The sequence below is a fragment of the Pleurodeles waltl genome, chromosome 5, assembly GCF_031143425.1.
Source record: "Pleurodeles waltl isolate 20211129_DDA chromosome 5, aPleWal1.hap1.20221129, whole genome shotgun sequence".
Classification (NCBI taxonomy): Eukaryota; Metazoa; Chordata; class Amphibia; order Caudata; family Salamandridae; genus Pleurodeles; species Pleurodeles waltl.
This window is the reverse complement of record NC_090444.1, coordinates 287052716-287080324: the sequence shown is the minus strand read 5'-3', so window position 1 is coordinate 287080324 and position 27609 is coordinate 287052716. Positions and strand designations below refer to the sequence as shown.

Below are 27609 nucleotides of genomic sequence, written 5' to 3'. Positions count from 1 at the left end.
AGATACTGTTAAAAGTAACTGGAAAATACTTTTGAAAACCTGATTTGACAAGATGTTAAACTGATTTTGACAAGCTCACTGATTTTTTTGTGAAAAAAGGATCCTGCAAGTGAGACTGAGAGCTGTACATAACTGCTGAAAGAAGATTTTTGTTTTTGATTTTTGCTGGATAGTTATAATTTTTTCTCTTCTACTTTCTGATTCTTTACAGATCTTGGGTAATCCTAGCCAGCAGGGTAGGAAGAACAGGTGCTGTAAATACAGGAGTACTGGTTTGGCAATTGTGTGCGTGATATTGTGTGTGATATTGATTGTGGGTATGACTGTTCTTGATTAGAGTAATGCCAACCATACTTCAGCTTTAGAGACAACTACTGCATTAATGGTGATAGAGAAGTTTAGGTTAGATGAGAAGTATCTGCATGTAGACAATGCTCATGGGGAACATTCTTCTAATGTGTTCTATCGCTTATTGAATGAGTATGTTGAGACGATGGATGCAAAAAATTGTTTTGTGTACAGACAGTCCTTCATCAGTCGAAGAAGGAATTACCTATCATAGCTTGCTTCTAACTTATGGGCTAAGTTGTAGCCTGTTACTAACAAGATTTTATAACCAGGAGTACATGACATTGTGTTTTGATTTGTCCCTATAATTAGGTACCTGAGTAGAGTAGCCAAGGATACAGACATAATACCACTGAGGGGTTTCTTTGAGCCTACATTAACTTTTGGGACTGCTTACGCTCACAGGAATAATCTGACATGCTTGCTTACACCTTTAGAAAAAAGCTTTGTAGATCACACGCATGATAGGAGAAAGGCATTGAAGGAGAAATTAAAAAAGGGCTTAGAGAAAAGGACTTTTAGAAATAATTATGCTTATAGTGCAATAAAAAACACCAGGGAAATTAGCTTTAGATGAGCAACGCCTAGGGAAGCTTTGTGTATATAGGCCTAGATCTAGTACGGACACTTTGTTTGTGGGAATGAGTAAATGTAGGCATATGTTTTTGTGTCAGAGTAAATAGACATTTATGTTGAAAGGACAGGATCCAGTGATCCCTGGCATATATTACATCTGTGGACTTTATGCTTATTAACGTCTTCCAAGAGGATGTTATGGCACATGCTATTTGGGGATAGTTTTCTCAAAGATTTTCCAACTGGATGACTTCAAGAGATTACTGAAATTGACAGAATTACATTACATTAGAGAAAGGAGGGAGTCTCCTTCTGGTATTGTAGGAGGTATATTTAGAGCAATGATTCGTTCAGTAGGGGTTGTTCTGAATTCTATAAAGATTCGAAAGTTGTCTACTATTGTGGATTACATGCTGGCAAAGTTTTCAGGAGCCATGATCCTGATTGATACAGAATTAGCTTCGGAAAGAGCTATGACTCTTCAGAACCGGCTTGCGATTCTTTTAGCAAAGGATGGTGGAGTTTGCAAAATGCTTATTTCTAAGCATTGCTGTTTGTTTATTCCTAATAATAGTGAAGAAATTAGAAGCTTACTTACTAATCTGACTAATGAAAGTGTTGATTTGAAAGAGTTGAAAGAACCAGGTGTTTAGGAGAAAATTGGCAAAGGATGTGCTTCAGTGGTAAATTGGCTCAGCAACATTGGGAAAGGGATATTATTGAAAATAATACAAGGGATATTGATTATTGTGATTTGCATAATTGTAGCATAGGGAATATGTAAATTGTGTAGGATGATTGAATTGAAGAAAATGAAAAATGATGAAAAGAGGGAAGAAATGAAAAGAGAAAAATTGTTTAGGGGTAATTTAAAAAGGAAACAAAGATTTAAAGGGATTGAAATGACAACATTTTAGCAGAAGCAAAAATGTGTGTGGGAAGGTTTGGTGTGATGACATATTTAGTCATCAGAGGAGGGATAGTTAGCGCTGAGTTATTAATGAGTTTATTAATGAATATTCATGTATTTTGAGAGTTGGATTTGCATAGAAAATGTATTAACTTAGAGAAACATAATGCACGCATTTGAAGGTGTGCCCCAGAGTGGCCACCAATGGTCACAAAGTGTACTTATTAATGGCTTATTAACGTGAAATGTTGAGCTTATGGTTGATTAATGTAGTAATATGTCATACTAAGGGTTAAGTATTATGCATTAGCTTTATTAAATGTAGGCCTTAACTTAGTGAGGTATTGGCCTAGTTGCACAGCCTCATTTCAAGCTTTACCTTTTAGGTGATTTATAAAATGGTTGCTGGGAGAATTAAACTGTGATTTTCCACTGTGCTGACCATGTGCTCGTAGCTGAAGTTAGTTCTCATGAGAAACTGCTTGTTAGAAGATGATGTACTTGATAGTGAAACAATGTTCAATGTAATGTGTGTAAGACTGACCTTCCCGGGAGAAGACAATGGATGCACTGACTGGAGTATAAGCTGCAACAATATTGATACCTGACAAGCCGAATGACGAGAGCGGGAGAAAAGGAGGCAATCATCGGCATGTGAACTATGTAATAGTAAAATTGTAAATTTGAGGGTTTAGTTTCATTGGACTAAGTGTGAACATGCGACCCTCTGACCAATTAGGATGTAGGAAGTAGTTATAGGAAATCTAACTTAGCAAGACTGCACCGAGAGGAGAGAAGCCATTCTCCCCATTCTTCTTGAGAGTTTGCACCATTAGCTATTTTCTTTTTCGAACTGTTAGAGAGACTTTGCTCTTTTTTTAACTTTGATGCTGAATCCTGAGATACTGCTGACCGAACTGATGACCTGTTGACGAAGACTGTCATAGCCTGCTGAACCATATTGAGGACAGGTACACTAACAATGTTAGTGATTGTTATGTCTATTTGATTTTGTTTCTAGATACCAACTGCTATATTTTGACAGAGCAACAGCTTGATGTTTTTCAAAATTTGTGTGACAAAATTGTTTTGCATGAAGTCCATAAATCTAAATGTACGTAATATAATTTGAGCCGTTATTCTTAATATTAATTTGTACTGTAGCTTTGGAATGTGTAGTGGTTCAAGCTTTGATTAGATTACAATTTGTTTGCTGCTTTAGTCAGCTAGTATTGTTTCTGTATGTTTATAATTTAATTTTGAGACTAAGTTACATGACATTAGCATTGTTAGTATAGGGAAATAAACATTCTACCTTTTACATAAAGGTGTGGTTATTTATGACCGTAAGGTCGTGGTGTGTGGAAATTACTGACTCCTATTGATTACTGATGTCATTAATTGTTATGGTAATTGGTTTATATTTGTACGGTGTTCATGGTGGGAAAACTCGAAGCGCAGTCAAAAAGTCAACTGGCCTGTTCATGTCTCTCTTGTAAGTTTACTTAATACGGTCTGATGCACTAACAGCCTCTCCTCTCAGGGCTTCTTACTGGAGTGGCACACCACTACCCTGACCAGCTGCCACTTCGCTCTTAATCAAAGCATGACATTCGCTCACCACACGCTCCCAGAGAGAAGGGAGAATACGGGAAAAGCACTCTCCGTGCACTTCGTCCAAGGAGACGAGACAGTATCAACCACTCACCCTCCCTTAGCCCGTAACGTGGGGAGCGCTGGCCTTTCTAGGTGCTGAATAGGTCTGTCCCTCTGCAGCTCGTGTAGAGGATGTGCCTATCCCCAAGCACTTACCATGCTCTGGTAATTCTATAAAGCAATAAAGCTCCCACTATGCGCTGATTCCGGTGAAAGTGGAGCACTCAGGACATGCTTGACTGCAGTTTCCAGAAAAAGCCTGCACTTGGGGGTGAAATATAAAGCACTCACCAACCTCTAAGTACACTGGTGGGGGCACAAGGCAAGCAGGCAGTCCAGCACATCAATAATAGTGGCAGAATGGATGCTCTCCCTGACAACACAGTAGTGCCTTAGTGAAACAGAGTCAGGAAGCCACTGGAAGCAGGCCAACAAGCAGACAATCAATCCAGATTAGTCCTTTGGGCCACACAGCAGGCACCAGGCAGCAGGGCAACAAAAGAAGAGCAGTCCAGATTAGTCCTTTGTGCACTCACAGTCCTTCTAACAGAGGTTCAGTTCCAGTTCCAAAAGTGTTCTCCAAATCAGGGGGCTACAGCCCCTCTACTTATACTCAGAAATCCCTTTGTTCAGGGGATAACTTCAAAGGGACCCTTTCAAGTGAAGCACAACACCCTTTCAACCCAGCCCTGTCTCCGGACATCAGTAGGGGGTAATCAGTCCATAATGTGAAGTCAGGACACATCCTATTCACATATAAGTTGTGAACAACCCCCTCCCCTTTCCCCATGAAGTCTATCAATCTGCAGATGCCTCTTCTGTCACACCCAGCCCTTCTTGTGTTATGGCTGTCTCGAAAGTATGCACCAAGTGGAGCTGTCACTCTGCCCCAGATGTGGATTGGCGTTAGGCTGCAATGCACTAGAGTTATAAGCACAGAGACACAGAGAAATGCCCTCTTTGTAAAAGTGGCATTTCTAAAATAGCAATAACAAATCCACCTACACCAGTAAGCAGGATTTCTCACTACCATTCCGAACATACTAAATATGCCCATGCTATTCCTTATGGATCAGGAATTACCACTTAGACATATAGAAGGGAATTTCTAATGCATGCCTTTAAGAGGAGCAGCACTCACAGTAGTGAGAAACTAAATAGGCTGTTTGTCACTACTAGGACATAGAACACATAAAGACATATGTCCTACCTTTTACATACACAGAACCCTTCCCATAGAGCTGTCTAGGGCCTACCTTAGGGGTGACTTACGTGTAGTAAAATGGGAGTTTAGATCGTTGCAAGTGGTTTGACTTGCCAAGTCAGTATGGCAGTAAACTGCAAACGCAGGCCCTGCAGACGCAGGCCTGAGACATGTTTGAAAGGCTACTTCTATGGGCGGCGCATTCAGCGCTGCAGGCCCACTAATAGCATTTAATTTACAGGCCCTGGGTATATGGTATACCACCTTACAAAGGACTTACAGGTAAATTAAATGAGCCAAACAGGTGCAAGCCATTCATACCAAGTTTTAGGGGAGAGAGCACATGCACTTTAGCACCGATTAGTAGTGGAAAGGTGCCCAGAGTCCTAAAGCCAACAAAAAGAGGGTGGGAAAAATAGGAGGAGAAAGGCAAAAAGTTTGGAGATAACCCTGCAGAAAGGGCCATTTCCAACAGAGCAGTTGAATACTTGAATATAATATAATTGCTGACATAGAGAGGCATCATGAACCAATCAAGTGTTTGCCACTCGCCACTACCCATTCAATAATGGCATTTTTACAATATTAGTTGAATAACCTATTCCCAGCACTCACTGGAAATGGTCTTTCAGAAGTGATGCTTCGCAGCAATGAATACCACCCCTGTCCAGGCCCACCTGACACAGGTTTTGTTGCACATTTACATTTGCATTACTAAGTAAGGAGTGGGAATATAAAAATGCACTCGATCACTCATGAATTTCATTGGTCTGGGAGTCCCCACCAAGGGAAAACATGGTGCAGGGACAAAATTCATGACTGCAAGCTAAAAAAAAAAAAAAAAAATGAAAAACAAGGTGGTATCAGAAAAAGAGACATTCCATTATTTATTTTTATTTGTGGATTTTTTTGTAAATTCATATACACAGCGCCTCAGCAATTGATGGATGGGCAAAAACAAGCAATACAAGTTTACTGCATCACTGTCAATAAAGCCATGTTTTAAGAACTTTGTGACGATACATTTGTTCTTGAGTAGAGTCAGGCAAGCAGTTCCAGAGAGAGAGCATCTCTGAACCTTAAATGTTCTCCCTCCATACTTCTGCAGCTTGAATATAGGGAATGCAGGTGGACACGGAATAAGAGGATCTGAGTTGGCAGGAAGGAGAGTATTGGAAAAAAAGTAGCAGCAAAAAAGGAATGAAAACAGCAACGAAATGCCTTGTACATCAAATAAACAGGCTTGAATTGCACATTTTAATAGCAGGGAGCCGGTGCAGCTGGAGACTACGTCAAGTCAAACAATGCTAAATTACTAAACATACCACTGGCTGAAATCTGCTCGTTTTCTGTACAATTCATGGTTTTGCTCACTCCGAGAACTCACTTTCCATAATCAGCAATGAAGGTAAGAGAATAATATTAATAAAAATAGAAAGAAGTTCTTATATTGTTAGGACAGATCCTTTTTTAGATTTTGCCTGCATGAGCGCTTGCGAAATCTTTTGTTGGTAAAAAAAATTAAAAAGGGGCTTGGAACCAGCCCCTTACTTACCTGAACTAACCACAGGCTTACTTCAACGTCACTCTGTTTTACCTGCTTCGGATTGGCCAGCATGCCGCTTTCATGTCACTTCCTGTTGTCTTCATCTTCTTCTCCGATCTTGCCATCGAGTTGCCTGTGGACCTCGTACTCCTTCTGGTCACTTCCTATAGGACAATGACCAGTGTCCTTCCAGCTGGCTGTGACGCTGAAGGTACTTCTTTTTTCTTCTTGCGTGCTGTCTTCTTTCTTCCCTGATGTCTTCCTTCTTTGCTGAAATCTTCTCTGTTTTCTTTCTTTGTTGCTGTCTTCTTTTTTCTTCCTGGATGCCATTTTCTTACTTCGCTGACATCTTCTTTCTTCGATCCCTTCTTTGCTGTCTTCTTTCTTCATTGCTGTCTGTCTTCTTTTTTTTGCATACTATCTTCTGTCTTCGCTGTCTTCTTTACCACATACCGTCTTCTCACATCTGCCCTCTTCTCACGACTTCTCTCTTCTCCTGTCTTCTCTCTTCTTCCACCTTCGCTTCTTTAGTCTTCTCCCACCTTCTCTCTTCTTCCGTCTTCTGTCTTCCTCTGCCGGCTTCTGTCTTCCTTTGAGCTCTGCCGTCTTCTTCTGTCTTTCCCCCATGCCAAAACGTTTTGCTTTGTCTTTTTTCTATGTAACAGGCGTACAAATATTAGAACAATGTTATAATAATGTTTGTTTTTAATTTAATAAAGCAAGCATTATTATAACATGTTTCAAATATTTGTAAGCCACTTACATAGAACAAAAGACAAAGGCAAAACCTATCGGCTATGCCAGTGCTTGGCTCCACATGTTCCTTTTGTCCCAGGTATTGCACGTTGAGAACTTGCAAGTCCATACCCTTTTGATCTTAGATTTCTTTGTAATAAAGACATACTAGTCCACTCGCCCTGCTAATAAAACTACATCACCTTTGCTTCTGAAGTGAATAACAGAAAAAAATTAAAAAATACAAAACTTCTTTTTAGCACTTTCTTGTTATCAGTGTAGATACTGCCAATACTAATACATCATCTCTCAAATGTCCTTTGTTTTCTTGTTTCCTTTATAATACATTGTTTTGCCTTTGAATTATCTTGCTTAGTTATTTGGTTAGTTTTGGAAACACGTTTTTGCTGTTTCTGGAGTTATGTGACATTAATTCATGAAAATTGTGACAAAGCATGATTGCATAAATGTTTAAAAGCGGTCAAATAAAGTCAATTAAGCTGAATATTAAATGTGGAAAACATTGTAAATGTCGTTCTAGAATTTGTTTTTAGGTTTTCAGTGACTTTCACAAAAAGATTACAGTCGCACATTACATCATTAGAGATTTAGCTCCATGTAAACTGTATTCGAGGACTTTCAAGTTGAGGGCAGGCTCTTGTGGATCTTGATTTTGGTACTATTTGTACAGTCTTTTAAAGTTACCCTACTTTCTTTGGTTGTGAGTGAGATCCATATACTTTGAGTATTTGGATCAACAGTTTTGTTTCAGATCTTGAATAGGTTTGCAAAGAACTTGACATTCAAGTGTATCATTACATAAATGCTAAATTACAGAGAGCTTACCAGATACATATTTCTCTTTTACTATTGATCATAGTGGGTACTAGGAGACTCAATATTCTGAAACTGTTTCTGAATCATCTGGTGAACGAGTGCTCTTTTTTGGTGTGATCTATGAAAAGAATCATGGCTTGATGCTGGACCGCAGTGAGTTGCAATAGAGATGTAGAGCCAGATGCACGCCCTTTCCTAATAGCAACTTGAAAACCCTATTTTGCGAGTCAGTAATAGGTTATTGACTTGCAAAATGGGGTTTATACATGCCAGAGGTCGTTTTAGCGGTCACAAATGGACTGAATCCCCGTTTGTGACTGCTAAAAATGGTCGTACATCAGGCCCTTAGATTTTATGAAGGTGCTCAAATATTTCATTCTTGAGCTCCAAGCAAATGATTACTTGCAGTATAATGTAGATCAAGGGATCTAGGGCCAGATGTATGACCATTTTCTTTTGCGACTCGCAACTTGCAAATTTTGGCGACTCGCAATTTACGCGTCACACAAGGAAATCTACTGATGTGTCACAGACACATTTAGGGATTCTTAATGGGGTCGCAATTGACCTGCCTCATTTCATATTCATGAGGCAGATTACAATTTGCGACCCATTGAGAATGGGAAATAACACAGGGATGGGGGCCTGCTGGGGACAGCAGGACACCATGTCTGTGTTTGCTTTTAAATAAAGCAATTTTTTATTTTGAAATGCAGCCTGTTTTCCTTAAAGGAGGTGATGTTGGGGTTCTCGACACAAACTGTGTCCTACAAATAGCTGGAGTACCTATTTTGTGAAAGTTAATCACAGTGGGCCAAATATACCTGTCTGCATTCTGTATCATCACTAAGTCCCAATGTATGTGTCACAAACCTGTAAATACCTAAAGAGAGTGCAGGTATTATTGCTATCCATTTTTCAAAGCCTATTCATTTCAAGTCCATATCTTTGTGCTCCTTTTCTTCATAAGCTGTACCTCATTTGGTTAATATTATCTGACAGGGTAATTCCTAAGGTGTTTAGTAATCTGAATTCTTAATTTTCATGATGATTCACTATTACAAGTTGCATGCAACAGGTGTCTTTATAGATACTTTAACCAAAGATCTATTTCAGCCATAATTAAGTGAATGTACAGACTCGACAATTGCCAACTGGGAGTTGACCTTGAATCACTGGCAATACCCATAGAGTTATTTGTGTCATCAGTTTAGGTGGCAACTTAACTCTCTTGTTGAAAAGAGAGACTTATGAAGGCCTGCTCCTTTTGCATTGAGGCTGTTCCAGAGCAAGTCAACAACCTATTTAATCAATAGGAGAAATAGGAGAATGTGGTCACAAAAGTCACTCTATCCATTTTGTTTGTAAAGGATAAAATAGAGTGCCACAATAAATTATTTTGTGACAAAAACAGAGTGGTCACAAAGGTCACTCTTTCCATTTTGTCTGTTGGTTTATCCAAGAACATAAATAAGAGCGCAGTTTGTGTTGTCAAAGAGGAGGATGAGTGTTAGAAATTGGGCTATTAGTTGTGTGGCAAGCACAAGTAATAGTTCCTCAGTTATCCTCAGTGGGAACCAAACACCCCATTGTAGCACTTGGCTTGCACAGGGTAGCTAGGCGGAGCAGTCTGAGGCCTACTCAAGGGAGGTGGCAGGCCTCACAGTAGTGAAAAGCGAATTTGGGAGTTTTATCACATCTAGGACAGGTAAAACTAAAATGTACATGTCCTACCTTTTAATTACACAGCACCCTGCCCTATGGGCTTCCTAGGGCCTACCTTAGGGGTGACATATGTAATAAAATGGCTTTTTAAGGCTTGGGGAGGGGTTTTAAATGCCAAGTCGACAAGGCAGTGGGACACTGCCTTCAGGCTGCAATGACCGGCCTGGGACATGTTTCAAAGGGCTATGTAAGTGGTTGGCACAATAAGTGCTGCAGGCCCATTTGTAGTATTTAATTTACAGGCCCAGGGTATATGGTATACTACTCTACTAGGGACTTAACGTGTTCACAGATGCATCGCAGTAAGCAAATAGTACTACCATAGCCAACAAAGTGATGTGGTCCATTCCACCCCTTGGGTCTGACGTCTGTCCCCAACCCAGGGAAAACCCTGTCCACAAGGACGACAACCAACAGAGGCCCTAGACCACCCAGGAGTCTCTGACCTCTGTGGTTTCTCAGAGTGCCAGTGGTATTCCCAGATGCCTTCCACTCTACTTTGCACCAGTTCAGGGGTGGTATCCTGACAACAGTCCTTCAGCCCAGGATATGTACCATTAGGCTCAGCATGTGCCTGGCAGGCCATGACTTCCAGGGGAGTACAACTACTCCCACAAAAGGGAAACAAACCTGCATGTGTTGTGCAAGAGTCTGCCTGGTGCAGGTCCCCGACTCTCTGTCCCTGTGACAGTGCATGATGCCCCCTAAGGCCAGAAGTGACCTCACCAGGGTCAGTTTTGGAGTGGTCTGATGTCAGAGTTGGCAACCCCTGACCCACTGGTCCTCTAACTGTGCACTGTTTCCAACACCTGCCCCTCTGTAGGAGGCTGGCCTTGCTTATAGTGGGTACCTGATGGTACTTACACCTTGTGCCAGGTCCAGTTATCCCTTCTCAGTAGATTAGTAGTGTTCTAGCAGCTTAGGCTGATAGAGGTAGCTATAGCAGAGCAGCTTAGGCTGAACTAGGAGACATGCAAAGCTCCTACTATACCACTCATAGCACTGTATTCTAAGAAACACAATACTCAGAGTTACTAAAAATAAAGGTACTTTATTTTAGTGACAATGTGGCAAAAATATCTGAGAGGATATACTCCCTTAGGAGGTAAGTAAAATACACCAAAAAAACACACAAACCAAAAATAAGGTAAGTAAACAGTTAGAAAAGCAGTGCAAATACTGTAGAATACAATAGGATGCAATAGGCCTAGGGGCAACACAAACCATATACTCTAAAAGTGGAATGCGAACCACGGATGGACCCCAGGCCTAGTGTAGTGTGTAGAGGGTCGCTGGGAGTGTAAGAGAACACTAAGGGTGTCCAAGATACCCCACTGCAAGACCCTGAAAAGTAGGAGTAAAGTTACCCTACTTACCCAGAAACACACTAAAGTCGTGATAGGGGATTCTGCAAAGCCAACAACTAGCTGCAAAGCACTGAAGATGGATTCCTGGACCTGAGGACCTCCAAAGGAAGGGGACCAAGTCCAAGAGTCACTAAAGTGTCCAAGGGGGGCAGGAGCCCACTAAACCCTGGATGAAGGTGCAAAAGGGCTGCCTCCGGGTGGAAGAAGCTGAAGATTCTGCAACACCGAAAGATGCCAGGAACTTCTCCTTTGCAAAGAAGATGTCCCACGGCATGCTGGAGGATGCAGAGTTGGTTCCACGCAGAAAGCCCGCAAACAAGCCTTGCTAGCTGCAAGAGTCGCAGTTGAAGAAAATGAGTGCTGACTGGGCCCAGGAAGGACCAGGAGGTCGCCCCTTGGAGGAGGAGACAGAGGGAGCGCTCAGCAGCACAGAGAGTCCATGCAGAAGCAGGCAGCACCCGCAGAAGAACTTGAACAGGTGTTCAAGAAATGTGAGCATGGCGGTCGTCTAAACACTACAAAGGAGGGTCCCACAAAGCCGGTGCTCAACTCAGCAAGTTGAGCAATGCAGGATGGAGTGCTGGGGACCTGGGCTATGCTGTGCACGAAGGATTCCTTGCAAAAGTGCCCAGAAGCCCTAGCAGCTGCAGTTCACGCAGTATACAGGATTACTGTCTGGCGTGGGGAGGCATGGACTTACTTCCACCAAATTTGGACAGAAGGACCACTGGACTGTCGGGGTCAATTGGATCCAGCTCCTGTGTTCCAGGGACCACGCTCGTCAAGATGAGAGGGGACCCCGAGGACTGGTGATGCAGAAATTTGTTCTGCCTTCCTGGGACTGGGCTGCCCAGACCCCAGGAGGGCGGAAGCCTGTCTGTGGGTTGGCAGCAGCAGTAGCTGCAGTGAAAACCCCAGAGAGCTAGGTTGGCAGTACCCGGGGTCCATGCTGGAGCCCCGGGGATACATGGGATTGGCACCCCAATACCAGATTTGGCATGGGGGGACAATTCCATGATCTTAGACATGTTACATGGCCATATTCGGAGTTACCATTGTGAAGCTACATATAGGTATTGACTTATATCTAGTGCACAGGTGTAATAGTGTCCCTGCACTCACAAAGTCCGGGGGAATTGCCCTGAACAATGCTATTGCCAGGGTGCCCTCACACTTAGTAACTTTGCACCTAACCTTCACTAAGGGAGAGTTAGACATATAGGTGACTTATAAGTTACTTAAGTGCAGTGTAAAATGGTTGTGAAATAACATGGACATTATTTCACTCAGGCTGCAGTGGCAGTCCTGTGTAAGAATTGTCTGAGCTCCCTATGGGTGGCAAAAGTAATGCTGCAGCCCATAGGGATCTCCTGGAACCCCAATACACTGGGTATCTGGGTACCATATACTAGGGAATTATAAGGGTGTTCCAGTCTGCCAATCAGAATAGTTACAAATGGTCACTAGCCTGCAGTGACAATTTTAAAAGCAGAGAGAGAATAAGCACTGAGATTCTGGTTAGCAGATTCTCAGTGACACAGTTAGGCACCACACAGGGAACACATTTAGGACACAAACTATGAGCACTGGGGTCCTGGCTAGCAGGATCCCAGTGAGACAGGCAAAAACAAACTGACACACAAGTAAAAATGGGGGTAACATGCCAGGCAAGATGGTACTTTCCTACACCCTCCATCTGGGCCTCTGTCTCCTCCGCCCAGAAAATAGAACCAGTAGGACACTTGTGGCAGCCGCCCTATCCAGCTCTCCTGACACTGTGGAGCTCCCCTCAGTTAATGGACTCCTGGTACAGACTAGGTCCCCCTGCTAGTGCCCACTCTGAGAGCAATTCAAGCACTAGAAATGGAAATAAGGCACACCTGGCTTCTGCCAACCCCCACCCATTTTCCTACTCTTGGAAAGGAAATGGGACCATTTCCCCCACTACACTGGGACCTGTCTGGGTCACTGTGACCTTTCCCCTCACTCAGATGGGGAAAACCTGAGCAACCCTCCGTAGGACTACTTCCCAATGCCATCCCAGACAATCTGGCACTCACCCAGAGGTCTACCTCCTTTGCGAGCTCTCTGGGGTCAGAGACCTTACAATTCACCAGCTGTTGGCTTAGCTCTGGAAAACAGTGACTGAACATGTGCTCTCTAGCAACCAAATTGTACAGCCCCTCAAATGTGTTCAGCATACTACCCTTCACCCAACCATCCAGTGCCCTGCCATAGTGTCCCACGAAATCCCCCCAGGACTGGTGAGACAAGTTCCTACTGCCCCTGAACCTCAACCTACACTCTTCAACGGTGAATCCATACTTCTTTACCAGGGCTTCATTCATGGGGGCATCCTGTCACTTCCTTCTAGGGCCAGTAGAGAATCCATCCCATCCCCAGGAATAGGACTCCATTGGCCAGTTCCTCAATCCTCCTGTGTACCTGGCTCATATGCCTTAAACCACTGATGTATATCACCCCTCCTTGAAGCTAGGCACCAAGTCTCTGGCTATGTGGTTGGTATCTTTAACACTGGACACATTAATTGTGCTGCCACCACTGTACTGTGCTGCTGTGCTTGTAAGTCCAGTTTTTAGACTCAGTTCATGAGCCAGCAAAATCTTCCTTTCTTCAATGGATCCCTCAGCATCCGCTGACTCCAAGGCAAGTTTTTCCCTAGATAAGTGCTTTCAGCCTCAGCCATGCTCTCATTCGCCAGGGCTTTGTCAGCCTCAGCTCTTCTCTCTTCTGCAGCCAGTTAGGACAGTTACAGCCTCAGGTCCCTCCTAGCCTGTCGGTCTACGAGCTCCTCAGGGGACAGGGTTTGGGAGGAGACACTGCTTGCTGTAGGGGATCCATCAGGGGATTCCTTCTCTGTGGGCTCCCCTCTCTTCTTAGGAGCCTCTGCAAAGCCAATTTTCTCTGCCTCCTTGTAAGGGCCACTGCCCTCTTAGGCCCTGAATCATCCAGGAGGTTCCAGGACTTTGGGTTCTTTATTGTTTCAAAGGGGTCCTACCCCTTGGAGTCATCTGTTTGTGTTGCTCACCAGCATGTTTCCTCATAACTAAACAGGGCTGTCTGCAGTTCCTGCCTAGTGGATTTCTTCTTCACAAGCAGTTCCCTCTCCTTGCAAAAATCTTTCAGCTCCCTTATAGTGTAGCATGAAACTTGCCATAAATTTATTTCCATGCTGATAGAGCCTCACAGGTACAACAATCAAACAAACAAATCCCAAGTTGATGAAGACGAAGTGGGGAGTTGAAAAATTACCAATTGAGAGAAAAAGGAGGACATGAAATGGTCTTAGATGTGGATGGTAATGTACACCAAATTACTGTAAGGCACTGCACAAATACAAGTCCTATCCTTGCTGCTGGTCGCCAGTGTTGGAAATTGGTTTATTAGTTGTGTTGCAAGCACAAATAATAGTTCCTCAATTTTCCTCAGTAGGAACCAAAAAACCCATTGTACTGCTTGGCGCTCACAGGGCAGCGAGACAGAGTAGTCTAAAACCTACTTAAGGGGGGTGGTAGGCCTCACAGAAGTGAAAAACTAAATTGGGAGTTATACACAAAAAGGACATGTAAAACTAAAATGTTTGTGTCCTACCTTTTATGAGCTACGCAAAGCCTACCTTATGGGTGACATATGTAATAAAAGGGGAGCTTAAGGCTTGGCAAAGGGTTTTAAATGCCAAGTTGACATTGCAGTGGGACACTGCCTTTAGACTGCATTGTCAGGCCTGGGACTTGTCTTAAAGTGCTACTTAAGTGGGTGACACAATAAGTGCTGCGGGCCCACTGGTAGCATTTAATTTACAGGCCCAGGGCATATACAACCCTATAAGGGACTTACATGTTAATTAAATATGTCAATCAGGTGTATGCCAATCAAATCATGTTTTAGACAGAGAGCACAAGCACTTTAGCCCCGGTTAGCAGTAAAGTCCTAAGGCCAACAAGCAAAAATCCAGCAAAATGTAGAGGGAGAAAGGCAAAAGGTTTGGGGTTTACCCTGTAGAAAGGGCCATTTCTAAAAATGAGCTTCAGCAGGCGTGGCCCGTCTTTTAGGGTGGACGGGCCACGCCCCCCACCTTTTGCCCCTCATGAAGAGTGTCTGTCAGGCTGAGCAAAGGTCAGCCTGACAGACACTTTTCATGTTCAAGTCAGGCAGCCAGGAGCAGACATGCGTGATTTGCGCAGACTTCTGGCTGCCTGAGCTGAACTTTGCTCGGCTAACGAGGTCACAGCTCCTATGGGCATGACCTCCTCGGCTCAGCAAAGGTGCTTCAAGGCCCTCCCCCGGGTAACGAGGAGAGTGTCACCCACTGACTTCGACCTGGGCGCTTCAGGTTTAAGTCCTGAAGAGCCCAGGACGAGTGTCAATCAGTGACACCTCTTCACAGAGTGGGGTGGGGTCAGCAGTCTCATTGACTCTGTGACGATGCTGGGACTGCTGCCTTCCCTCATTGGCTGACCTAAGCGAGGGAAGGAAGCATTCCCAACCCTCCTGGGACCGAGGCTGAAGGTAAGTGTGTGTGTGTGATCTTTTTAAATGAATGGTTGGTGCGTGCGTGTATGTTCGAATGTTGATGAGTGTTGTTAATGGATGTGCGTGCGTGTGTGAAAGTGTGAGTGTGCTGCCCGCCCCCCTCCCTCCTAAAACTGCCGGCCGCAACTGAGCTTGAGATAGTAATGGAACAAATGAGTAAACTGTTTATGCCTGTCAGATGAACATATGATGCTGCAAACAATGTGGGGCATCAGTCAGATGATCTGGAAGAAAGGGAAGTGGTTGAAGTTGAACTTGATGAAAAAGAGGTCATTTAGAGTGAGACTTACATAAACACCACCATGAATCGGAAGTTGGTGAATGTAATCTTAGACTCAGTTTCAAAACTCACAATTTTTTAAGCTGCAACATTTTGTGGCTGAGATCTGTATCTTGAATAGGAAAATTAAAACGTTGCCCAGAAGGGGCTTCACATTTAGAGGTGGACAAAGCATGGGAAAGTTCAAGTTAACATTGAGGCCAGGGCTTGTGAACAAGTGTTGGCCATGTCACGTGCACAGTGAACAAACACAATATTAACACTAACATTATGAGCAGGCTCCCTGAAGTTATTGCTTTTACGGCGAGAATGTTCCATGGGAAGTTGCACAGGATTAACATAAAAGACAATTGTATCCCAGTAAAGCCCCAGTTGCAAAATGTCCACCTCAGTGTCAGGAACAAGTTAGTCAAAGAATGTCAATCCATGTGTGATCTTTTCTGTGTGTTTCTCCTTCCTTAGCAGTGAAACAGAAAATGGCAATTTGAACATATACATTTTTCTCAGCTCTGTAAATCAAACCATTTGGGTAGACAACCTCAATTTGCCATCTACTGTAAACTGTAAACTTCGTACTTGTATAGCGCACTACACACCAGTTAGGGTCTCAAGGGGCTGTACGCATACCGCTATGGAACCCCTCCTGGCTTTTCCCTGTGAGGTGCCCACTCCTGGGCAACCTCCAAGGTGAAGCCAGGCATCCCAGCGCTGTTGGGGCCGTTGTGGAGATTAAGCAAGCTATTGCCCAGAGTTTATTACACCGAAAGGCTTATTCCCAGTTTGGCAAATGCCTTTCTATGTAGCCTTAGCTGATTCTGTTCTTAAGCAACTGGTGACAAAATAGTTTAAATATTTCGATTAAGTGTTTGGAATCCCTAAATGGTTCTCAATTTATAGGATAGATGGAATCACATGTGATAAAATACTGGATAAGGTTTTATACAGGTTAAAACAATTAGAAGCAACCCTTAGTATGCTAAATCTGTGTTTTGGCTGAAGGAGGTACAATAATTGGGTCATCATGGTTTTTTAAATCAGTTTTCAGCATACAAAAAAATACAGATACAGTGCCATTAGTTGCCACATACAACCATCTTGTCAATAGAATCATACCAAAACCGTCTCTCCATACCTTGTTCACATATTTACTGAGCACTTACACACCATATGTCAGCTGGAATTAGCCAATCTTTCACTCGTACTTATAGAACAAGACTGTTTGCTCCTCTGCCCAGCCTTTTCCTCTGATACTCTTCCAAATGACTCATAACACAGAATTCCATACAATCTTGGAAGAAGGCACTCCTGATAATACAAGCTGCAAAAATGCACATGATAGTCTGGAAAGGGATTATGAAGTAGACTCTTGCCGCAATTAGAGATCGGATGAAATCCTGCAATGCTATCACAGAGTGGGAAATTCATTATGTTTTGCACCACCATGTGGTGCAAGCGTATGGAGAGGGTGGTTGCCCAGTGCATAATCTGGCCCATCAATTGAGGGCTCAATGGGCACACACTCACATTGTCAACATCGTAGACACTCGAGGTGAGGATTGCTATGACACACCGGCCAACACAAAGGTGTTCTCTGACTTGTACATGCAACTATGTGCCACCAGAGGAACAGCGTCAGAGGTGGAGATTGCGGAATATCTGGAGAATATAGCTCTGGCATGGCTGTCTTTAGGACAGCTCGAATATTTGGTGCATCCCATCACTGTGGAGGAAGTTAAGGAAAAAACACACTTGCTCCTAAATGGGATGGCACCAGGTATGGATGACTTAACGGACGAATTCTGTAAAGAATTTGTGGACCTACTGGCGCCATACCTGCATGCGAAGTATGAAAAGGCATATCATAAGCAGATCTTACCTCCATCCCTCCCCGATGCTTTAATCATTACATTACTCAAACCTGATAAATAGCCAGGATGCTGCTAGTCCTACAAAACGTTTTCAATAATTAATATTGATGCCAAAATTCTGGCCAAAGTTAGGGCCTCTAGAATGCGGCTCTTGCTGATGAAAATGGTGCTGCCAGCTCAATCAGGCTTAATACCCACTCGCTCCATAACACATAACTTGCAACCCCTTTTCCCCCTCCTGCACCAGCTCGACCCCATTATGGAACTGGAAGCCACTAAAGCTTCTGATTCTGTTGAGTGCCCGTTCATATTCACAGTATTACAATGGATGGGGATGCCCCAGTCCTTTTTTAGGTGGCCACGTCTGCTATGTACCAACCCGGTCGTCAGGGTACAGGTTAATGGTAACATATCAGAACTGCTACCTATACAAAGGGGCATGTGGCAAGGTTACCCACTGTCCCCGTTGTTATTTACACTCACCCTTGTGCCTCTAGTGCGTACAATACACCAGAGACATGCAGATTCAGCATTGCACTTTCGACTGCAGCCTGTCAGTATATCATTACATGCAGATGACATGGTGTTATATGTCCTCAACCCCACCCTCCACTTATCACCGATGACTCGAGAATATGTTTGCTTTGAACGGCATTGTGGGTTAAGTATTAACTGGTCGAAGTCAATCATAATCCCCTGGACACCAAATACACAGTCATACCCGCTTGATTTCCCTTTGGGACGGTGGGTCGACCCTGTTAAATATCTCGGGGTCTGGGTACACAGAGACCCGGAGCTGGTTTTGGGGAAAAATTATGGATGAGCAATCTCGAAATTGGAAGAGCAGGTTTCCAGATAGTCCAGATTGTCCCTGCCCTTGGTGGACAGGATAGCAATCTTGAGGATGATTGTGCACCCCAGATTTCTTTCCCTGTTCATTAACATACCTATTATGTTGTCCTAACAGTTTTAAAAAAACGGTTAGGTCCAACATGATTACACTAACATGGCTGTAAAGCAACCTAGAATCAGGTGGAATGTGCTTGCACTCCCATATGTACAAGGAGGATTTAAGGCAACAGATTTGCACTTATTTCACTTGCGTGCCCAGGCACACTTTGCACATTATTGGTACCACCCTCATGATTACATACCACATTTGAAAACAGAGTTGGATGATGCCCATCCCCTTCTGCTCGATACACTTCTACCACATAAGTGCGTAGATGTCTCTCAGTCAGCGATTAACACTATTAAATATACCACATGGCCCTAGAAGGTATTAGGAATGTGAGTCCAAAAAACCCCACTGTATGCTCCTGCCCCTCCCCTCAAGGTCCACCCGGAGATTTTGGTAACACGTGAGGCTGGAGCACTTGCCATGTTACACAGAGCGGTGTTGAAGGCCATGGAAGATGTGTTCCTGGGAGGGACTTTTGTTGCGTTAGTGGACTTACCACCCAGGCAGCAACAGACCCCGCTTTTGACCTTCTAATAACATTGCCTGTGGGTAGGTATGAAAGCTCTGTACCCCTCCTTCCCTGCAGAACCTTCTATCCTTGGGACACTTCAAATTTTACTTACCAGCCCCACACACCGGTTCCTCATCACTAAACTATATAATGTGGTTTAGAACGATGGACTCACAGACACAAATCGGGCGCTTGATGAATTTAATGCTTTTCTGGACCCAGCATTAACTGCGAAGGAGTCGGGCTTCTGCTGCATACGGGTATGCTCACAGCAAACTGTAACCTGCAAATTATACATTTTAAGTACCTACAACAAATATATTACCCTCCACAAAGGCTTTTTAGATATGGGCTGCAGAGTGACGCACACTGTGCGAGATGCGGAACAATGAATGCAGATTTTATACACCTAGCCTTGATGTGTTCCCCAGTCAATCAAATGTGGGTGGTGGTGATGCACGATGTCTCGACTATGGTAATGGAACCGGTTGGCTGCACTCCTCAGATGTGTGTTCTTGGCTTGGTTAAAATGTTGCAGCCACCTCAGCATAGGTTTGTGGTGGTGGCACTACTGTTAGCAAAAAGACGAGTGGTCATGAACTGGGGGGGAAAGATATGCACCCAAACTTCAACAGTGGTGTATTGCAAGGAGCAGCAGCTGAAGCTATATGCTGAGGAATTGCCAGCATCCCCACGCCCTAGAGACATATGGTGCCCACTTACTGCTTACTTGATATCCACAACGGATATATCATGGTGTGTTTTTATCCATGTTCTGATAGAAAAACATACACCTGCAGGATATGTGTTGCATTTGATGCACTCAGCCCTTTCATCACTCTTCTGCCAAAGGGTAGTCACCTTAGTAAAACAAGCACTGACAAAGCCAATACGTCTTGGCAATCTGAGCGCTATAGGCATTGGCAATGTATATGCATTTGTGTATAGCTCTGGGGCTGTTTTAATTGATATATATATACACAAATGCATTAACATTGGCAACACCTATAGCTCTCAGACTGCAGAGTTCTATTGGCTTGCAAAGAATGTACGACATGTGATTTTCCTGCATGAAGGAACAGATGGAGTTGTGTTGTCGGAAGCATAGGTTTGTGGTGGTGGCACTACTGTTAGCAAAAAGACGAGTGGTCATGAACTGGGGGGGAAAGATATGCACTCAAACTTCAACAGTGGTGTATTGCAAGGAGCAGCAGCTGAAGCTATATGCTGAGGAATTGCCAGCATCCCCACGCCCTAGAGACATATGGTGCCCACTTACTGCTTACTTGATATCCACAACGGATATATCATGGTGTGTTTTTATCCATGTTCTGATAGAAAAACATACACCTGCAGGATATGTGTTGCATTTGATGCACTCAGCCCTTTCATCACTCTCCTGCCAAAGGGTAGTCACCTTAGTAAAACAAGCACTGACAAAGCCAATACGTCTTAGCAATCCGAGCGCTATAGGCATTGGCAATGTATATGCATTTGTGTATAGCTCTGGGGCTGTTTTAATTGATATATATACACAAATGCATTAACATTGGCAACACCTATAGCTCTCAGACTGCAGAGTTCTATTGGCTTGCAAAGAATGTACCACAAGTGATTTTCCTGCATGAAGGAACAGATGGAGTTGTGTTGTCGGAGATGGAAGAATGAAGAGAGGGAGTGGTGTTGACAAAGATGGAAGGAGGAGTAGAGGAAATGGTTTTGTCAGACGTGGGTGGACAGGTGGTATTCTCCGAACAGGGACAAGTTGGAGGCAGAAGGGGAGAGTGATCAGCTTAGCCAGGGGTGAGGTTGGTTGCTATTCAACTATCAGAGTCCCTTGAAAAAAGAGCAGAGGGGTCAGCCTTGACTAAGGGGTAAGTAAAAAGTGTGGGCTCTGCTAGAGAGGTGGGCACACTGTGTAATTTCTTTTTCAGGGATGACACAGTTTGGGCACTTTCTACTGGGTCGATAGGAGAGATGTCAGAAGTCTCTGACAGTGGTACAAAAATGTTGGTATTTTTCAAAGAATATTATTCTTGGTGGAAGTTAAGGCTAGAGACAAGTGAACTAGGGGGGTTGGTCATCTAAGGTTATTCTTTGCATGGTGCATGTTGCACCGGGAGCAGATTGCTATTATTTATCTGAGGTGGAAGAGCGTACGTCTTTCTCCCTAGATACATGGTCTCAAATCTCTTTAATAAAACTTTAAGACGTTCCACATGGGACTGACTATGGGTGACTTTTCTGCAAGATCCAAGAGAGGGTGTGGTGCTGTCAGAGTTGGAAGAAGGAAGAGAGGGATTGGTGCTGTCGGAGTTGGAAGAAGGAAGGGTGCGAGAGGTGCTGTCGGGGTTGGAAGGAAGAAGGGAGGAATTGGTGTTGTTGGAGTTAGAAGAAGGAACAGAGGGAGTAGGGCTGTTGGAATTGGAAGAATGAAGAGAGGCTGTGGTGTTGTCAGTAGTGGCATTCTTTGAAAGGGGACAAGTTGTGACATTCTCTGCAGGCAGAAGGGGGTGCCATTCTCTGGGATGGGAGGTCTAGAAGCGTTGTTAATGGCAGAGGGTTGATAACAGGCTGTCTTACCTAAGGGAGAATCCAGTTTACCTGAGGCATATAGGGAAATGCGGGTTTTCTTCTGACTGGGCTGTGCTGCCTGGCCATGCGTGACAGATGTGCAGGGGGCAAGAGGGAGAGGATCTCTGGCAAAGTGAGAAAGCACTTGAAATTTAAGTCATGTCCATTGTGACTATTACCCATGATGTTAAACATTTGTGTTTAACGTTGGCTATACTTGATGACTGACGCAGCAGCGGACGAGACTTGGCTCCAACAAGACAGCCAAATGTTCATTAGTGAAATCTTGGCTAAACTGTTGTCTGTAAATGACATATTGACTCAAGACCATCCGACACTCTTTTCCTCCATTTATGCCTCTTCTGAACATTGCACACTCTGCTGCAGTTAGGAATTGTAGCATGTGCACGCTGTCTATCTTCATAATGCCAGACATGAAGGGGCGAATCGAGGACATCTTAGCCCTAGTGCCCTGTTCCACTAACATATGAACCAGAGGTACTGAGGCACAAAAAAAAAAAAAAAAAAAGGCTCATTTCTATTTCACCTTTACATTAGGTAGAAGGAAGACAGAGGTTGGTACAAGCCTGTCTTTATCCATGTTCGATGGTGCCAAGCAATCTCACTCTGTGGAAGGGCTTTCTTATTAACATTGTCAGAAACACAGAATGTTTCAGAACATTAATCACTACAATACTTATATGCAGGCAGGGCAGACATCCCCCAAAAAAGAAGTAGGGGCAGCAGCTGTCGAATAAATAATTGAGTATCGCCACAGTTTTCAGTGCCTCTGTGGATGTACAACACGCATAAACAAAGAAGTCCCAAAACAAAGCCCTACAATGGCCGCTGCGTATGGTTACTAGAAGTTAGGCGGTTCTTTCGGGGAGGGCTAATCACCGGAAGCAACATGACATGTGCATGCCCTTGACAAATGGGAGCAGGCAAAATGGAGTGACAATGGTGCCAGCAAATGGCAAGCCTATGGGCGGACTGAAGCCCACAACAGTAGATACAGCATGACTTGGTTCGAGACCGTCTAGAGCCGAGACTTAAAAAGCACATAAAGACAAAACACTGCTATTGACCACCCTGAAACAAAAGAAACCACTCATTCGCGTGCTAAATTGTTGAATACCTAGCTCAAGAGCAGCTCATTTGTACACCAATCAATATGAGAGGCCAACCCACTGCATCCAAAGCACAGCATCAAAATAGCCGATCTACAGTATTTTACTGTCCGCACGAAAAATCCGTCCATTTAAAAATGGACACGTAACGGTCCATTTCTTATTCATTTGTTTATTTCCAATTGTACCTCGTACTGTCTACCTAGAAATAGCTATAAATATACACATGAGAAAGTGCAGGGTTCCTTGCTACAAGAGTTTAAACTGACACACAAACAAATGAGAGGACCTTCTTTTGTCTGTTTGAAGGAACAAAACAATGACATGCAAAATATAATAACAGGTTCACATGAAACACTGAGTGGCGGCTGGTGATCTTTTCTATTTTTACATTTCTATTTCAAATTCGACCGAGTGAAGTGAGCAAGCCATCTCTCCACCCCGCACATTTCTACCGTAGACCTCCTTCTTTCTCCTATCCTGCCCCTTTCGAGAAGATTATTTAATTCTCCATATGACTGAAGGTCTACTTGGAAGCCAGGGTGGCAAATGAAAAGCTACGCACACAGATCTCACAATCTCAGGCCTCCGGCAGAGTCGCCCCCCTCGGTTTGAACAAAGTTTACAAGCTCAGATTGCTGAGCTAAAACTAAAGTTTCAAAAACCTTTCAAGTTCGGACATAAAACGGCGTGCCAAATCTACACTAATCCTACAGGTTCAGGCACCAAAAGTCAGAATTATAAGTGGTGATCATAACAGATCGAAAGGCTGTCAATAAATGTGTTTTCCAATCACTAAATAGGTTCAGCAGCAGCAACTGCACCGGTGGGGTCGAGGCAACATCAATACTTCCCACAGCACAAAAGACGCATTCAAATATCGGCTTCTGTGTTTTTTGGTAAAGACATTTCCATGAAAAATATATATTTTTTTTGCTTATATACACTTCAGGCAAATCATAAATAGTCGTGTAAATAAGACATAAAATCCTATAGTATAGCCGTAGGAGTTTTAAAAGAAGTGAGTCTCTGCAAGTACAGGATGCATTCTCCAGAAAATGACTGCTAACTTAGCTAAGAAGACACAGCACACTTAATGAAATACACTTAGCTGGAAGAGTACACTACCATGAGGAGGAGCCAGGCCTGGTTATTCAGTGAATAACAATTAACATGCTTGTGACTCTGAGGCCTCTGTTTATAATAGGAAAGTGAAAGTACAAGCCTTGGTGTGTATATTTCTGTTGACTGAAACCTAGGCCTGGTTGGAAGTTGTCCCCATTAATACTGTAGATCAGAGTTCTATTCATTCTTTTCCTCCAAAATTAGGACAGGATACTATCTCTCATATATTTTAGGTCGACTATACTGTCCTTATTGACCAACCCCCTGTTGGCTTGCAAAGACAACTGAATGAACTTAGAAAATATTGTGAAGTAAACAAACTCAAAATAAATGCTTCCTTAACAAAAGAGATGGTTTTCAGTACAAGGCTGATGTGGAATACAATACCAAAATGGTGGATAAATAGTGAACCACTCAAATCTGTGAAAGACTATACATATCTACGTATAGTTTTTACAAGTATCGTGAATTTTAATAGCTACATTGTCTGATTGGAACAAAGAGTCAAGATGATGGCTGAGCCTTTGAGAAGATTGGTTTTCTCTTTGGGGCATTAGTCAGTAAAGTCCGAAAGGAGGCCTGTGTGTAGAAAATAGTAAATCTTTTACTCTTTTTAGTTAGATCCTGGTGGAGAAATCCTGTAGCCTCATCCAAAAAGGGGAAACAAATATTTGGAAGAAGTGGCTTGGTCTACCAAGGGGTACAGTTAACAGGGCATTACGACTTGAATTTGGCTTAGCTGGTATTCAGATATTACCAGTGACCAATAAATTATTGTCTCTTCTTTGCTTCATACAGTTGGATTGTTCTTAAAATACAGACATACCCTATTTTGTCTTACAACGTGGATAAAAGTGTTTATTAGACAAAGGTGTTTATTGGAAAATGTTGAAACATCAATTGCAAGTAGAAAAAAGAGGATAAAAAGTATGGTTAAAGAGGCTGCATTTAGAAAAGATATATAGGACTGCATAGGGCAAAATTAGTTGGAACACTTGCGGCATACTGACTACAGAGAGAAAATAGAACCATATTTAAAAAACATTATAACAGGGAGGTGGATGTTGAAGCTTAGGCTGGGTCAAATTTCTGCATTTTCATATTGGAGGAGGGGTGCAGGTAGTACTTGCAGTGGGCCATCAGAAGCTGCAGTCTATCCGTTCTGCAACACCGAACCTGGATCATTTTTAGGATTTTTCGCAGCCTCCCAGACGGCGCAGCTGTCTGGTTCGCTAAAGACATCTTGGGGACTTTCAGAAAGTTGACCTAGGAATGTATTCTGCTTGTTGATTACCATTATTGTTGTGGTTTGTAACTCACACTTTCTAGCTTTCCATTTGCTGGCTTTATTTACCTTAGGCTCTCCAGGTTCAGTTTGTCCCTCCCATTGCCTAAAGCGTGTTTTCTGTATTCTTCCACAAACTAGCTTTCTGTAAAAAGGCCTGTAAATCTTGTTCTTATCTCGTGACATTTGCTGTGCATTCAGATGCTGAGGCCAAATGTTAGGTACTGTCTTCCAATGGTGCTTGTTTATTTTACTTATTGTGACTTCAAAGTGATAGGGTTTATGTGAAAATCTTGATGGATACTGGGGATAGGAAAGAGTATTTTTTTTCTAGCACACAACAACATTTAAATTAACTGTGTATGACAGAATAATCAGAATTATGAATGCACAAATGAAGCACATTATTTATTTCTGAAGTGTGTTGGAAACAAATAATTTAATATGATCAAAAGGAATGATTAAACTAGGTGATGCAATTTCCACACATTTTCGTCTGTGTACTGTATAGTTTTATTAGTAAAGCTGGATGTCTTCGCAAATGTAATGGCCATTTCAATTGAAAACGTGTTGTCTGTAATGGCAGTGTGCTATCCCACATGAATACTCCACTCTGAACCACTCTGCACCACTCCACACCACTGCCCTCTACTCTGCACCACTTCACTTTACACCACTCCATGCTACTGCACTCTGCACTACTCCATGCCACTGCACACTATGTCCCTCTACTCTACCCTGTACCACTCTAATCTATGCCAATGCACTCTTTGCCATTCAACTCTACACCACTGCTTTTTCTGGTGGGGAAACCTTAGGGCCTTTGACGATTAATATTGCAATGATCTTTTAGGCATTGTTCAGTAGTTTAATTGTACGTATTTGTAAGTAAATTCTTGAACTTCTCTGTTTTTTATTCCGGATGATTTATTTCGAGTGCCACTATTGCATTTTAATAGACTTTCGGTATATTCCTTTCTTTGGTATTCTCTTGCACTTTAACTCCTATAAATCACTTGAATATAAACATCACTGCCCTTAGACAAGCTATTACAGCAGTAGTGTAAAAGCAGCATAAATCATTCAGGTCAATGAGCGACAATAATAACATGGGCAGATCTGGCAGCTTACAACAATGTGTGCAGGTGGCAGAAAAATTGTAAATCTGTGAAGAAAAGAATCCAGATGTTTTTTAATGGCAATCCAAAACTAGTGCTTAGTTTGTGCCAGTGGTTGCTGTGCGGGGTTCCAGCACTTATTTCATAACACCTGCATATTCCTAGGGCAGTCTACCATATGGCGGTGCTGTCGGTCTATTTAATAAAACAAAACACCAATTCAATATACGATTACGAAAGTACCAGGGTGCTCAGGCCATTGTTACAGCTTCTGGGGACCTGGAATAGTCCAAACTGTTACAGTTGTAAGACTCTAATAGTTACGTCTGTGTTGTTGGTGCTCGTATTTGGCAGCACTGGCAGAGACTGCAGAGTTAGTGCCAACTGCAGTGGTCTCCTGGCAAATATTTTGAGCCTTTGAACTTATTATTTTATAAATGAAGCACTGCTCAGAACTTAGCAACGCTCGCACAGCGGTTCTTCGCTGTCTCTGATGGGTGAGCAAAGTTCTGCATTGCATCCTCTTTCTGCTCCCCGTGGTAGGGATGTGGGGAGCCTGGGGGTCTATGGGCCAGAATCGCGTCAGCAGAAGTGAGGGCGGGCACAGAGCATCAAGTGCACGGGATCAGACAGTCCCAGGGAGTGCCAGGCAAAACATCTGAGCTCCTCTCCAGATGTGTGACGGAGCGCCCCATAAACCCAGGCTGCTTCCCTTCTCTAGTCTTCTACAAAGCAGCCACTGCCAATGTGCTTTAGGTATGGATGTTCTGCTGCCCCGTGCACGAGAAGAAGGAAGAAGAAGGAAAAGAAACTGAATGAAGGCACACCCAAGTAAAGGGCATAAGTGGCAGGGAATGCTCCTTTGGAGTAGGACGATATAGTGAGGGCATCCAGTCCTAAGCAGTTGGGCAAAGCCCTAAAGCCCTAATGAGCAAGGCACGACTGAAAACAATTCAATAAAACTATAACAAGTGCTTAAGTTGTAAAAAGTAAGTGCCAGGCACCAATATACTTCTCAGACGACCACTGCAGCTCACACCACACACTGCTGCTTCCAGCTCTGCCAAAGGCCGTTTCCAGCACTTCCGTCTAACCATAAAACTCAAGCAAACTTCCCATTTGGGACAATGGCTGGGTACATTAAGCTGTGAGAATGGTATTGACTGGATGGTTTCATTTGTTTTTAAAGTATATGGAATTGTAAAAAGGTCTGGAGTTATCAAAAAGAGACAGATAGCGCCGCAATGTGGTGGACTGCCATAAATAAGTGCTGGTGCACCATCAAATACCTCCACAAAT

General features: G+C 43.2%; 1 protein-coding gene across 2 annotated transcripts in view; it reads right to left on the bottom strand.

Annotated features, from left to right (window-relative positions):
* The window catches only part of TTC7A (tetratricopeptide repeat domain 7A), a 1654710-nt gene that overhangs the window by 954647 nt on the left and 672454 nt on the right, over window positions 1–27609 (bottom strand). The gene's annotated exons all lie outside the window — the stretch shown is intronic.